Source organism: Carlito syrichta, unplaced genomic scaffold (genome assembly GCF_000164805.1).
Source record: "Carlito syrichta isolate Samal-C Ts95f unplaced genomic scaffold, Tarsius_syrichta-2.0.1 Scaffold305308, whole genome shotgun sequence".
In the NCBI taxonomy this organism is placed as follows: domain Eukaryota; kingdom Metazoa; phylum Chordata; class Mammalia; order Primates; family Tarsiidae; genus Carlito; species Carlito syrichta.
Window position 1 is genome coordinate 312,684 of NW_007249404.1, and position 2,029 is coordinate 314,712.

Sequence of the window (2,029 nt, forward strand, 5' to 3'; positions counted from 1 at the left end):
CAGTGGCCACTCCCGGCCACCGCAGCCTCGACCTGCTGGGCTCTGGTGATCCTTCCGCCTCAGCCTTCCAAGTAGCTGGCACTACAGGCGCCCACTACCACCCCCGGCTGATTTTTTTATTTATTGTAGAGATGAGGTCTCACCAAGTTGCCCAGGCGGGTCTCGAACCCGCGGGCTCAGGCAATCCACTCACCTCAGCCTCCCAAAGGTGCGGGATTACAGGCTGAGCCACCGAGCTTGGCTAGAATGAATTTTAATCGGAGGAGGAGGGCTTAGCCAACCATATTGGGTTTCTCATGAGGAGTAATCCTAGAGGGAGAGAGTGATTGGTTTTAGGAATGGTCTCTGAGAGTCTTGAAAGAGAAGATAGCCATTCACGTCTTCAGTTGGTGACCTAGGCAGAAGATCAGAGGAATTAGTGTGAGGAAGTGAGAATCTGTGACAGAGCATTCTCTTGATCTCATTATCTCACCAGAGACAGGTCTTCTGGCCAGCGATAAGGCTGCTCCTGTGTGCGTTAGGAGACTGGGAACCAAGATTTCTTGTGGAAGGCTGAAGCCAAAAGCTACTGAACTGAGGAAGAGTCCTCTCAGATCACATTTGAAGACCTCCTAGCAAGGAATAGGGTAGCGCATGGAGAGAGGGATTGATCTTGAGAGCAGTTCCAAGGAGGCTGGCAAAAGAGATATAGCCAGTGGCTAGGGTGTGTCTACCCAGGAAGCAGCTGTTTTTTACATAGGCAGTGGGACAGTAGCCTCCTTTGACCTTCTAGCAGCGGATAGGGTCAGGGACTCACTGTTGATGTAGTTTCATACCAGACAATGCTGATGCAACAGGGAGAGGTCCATTCCCTGTAGCTTGTCACAAGCGATAAGATTAAGAGTGAGTAGCAGAGAAAAGGATACAAGCACCTGGTCTCTCTCCACATAGAGAGACTAGAGTTGGAAAAGAGGAGAGTGGGAGAAAGAGTAAGAGTGCAGCACATCTCAGGGGAACCTCCAAAAATTTTAGGTCAGACTAGACAGGAGGTGCCCGGTCGGTGATCCAATGTTGCACAAAAGATGCAAAAAATTGCACAGAAGATAGAATGGAAAATATAATTCATATAGAAAGTGAATTAGGAGAAAGAAAGAGAAGGAGCATGCGTGCGCGCGTGCATGCGCGCACGAGAGAGAGAGAGAGAGAGAGAGAGAGAGAGAGAGAGAGAGAGATTGAGAGAGAGAGAAGATTCACCTCTCCAAGGTAGAAGAGGGGGCCAAGCTAAGAAACATGGAAACCATAGCTTTAGGAGCCGTATGACCAAACTATAGCTTAGCAAAGCAATGGCAAACGACTGCTTGAAGTTGAATCCTTTTAAACCTTCCCTTTGATGGGAGCAGGTCGTTAAGGTAATTAGGTGGTGGTCTGCTCCATGTCATCACAAGGGCAGGTAAGCACAGGTACTGATGCCAGGTGATAGAACTTTAGGCAGATGGTCCTGTGACTTGCCATGTGGATGGAGTCTGCCATGAAGGTCATGAAGGGCTGATTAGGCTAACCTGTTTATGAAACAAGCTGAGGAGGGGGTTGTAAAGCAATTATCAATAGTTACTTCTGAGAAATCGGTTTTGTCTTTGGCTATTGATTAGAGGGTAAATTAAAGTGAACTGCTAGAAGAACATGACAGATCTAGGCAATGTTAAAATGGCTGCTCATTGGGCATGTGGAGTTCATGTTATGTCCTTTCACTTACCTCTGTTCTGAACCTACTTAGGGGCTCAGTACATAGTAGGTGGATACTTGTCTTAACCCATTTTGTGTTGCTATATCAGAATGCCACAGACTGGGTAATTTATAAAGAAGAAAACTTGGTTCTCACATTTCTGGGAGGTTAGGAAGTCCAATATCAAGGTGCAGGCATCTTGTGGGGGCCTTCATGCTGTGCCATCCCATGGTTAAAAAAAGTGAGAGAATGGCTCAGCCTGTAATTCTGCACCTTTGGGAGGCTGAGGTGAGTGGATTGCCTGAGCCTGTGGGTTTGAGACCCGCC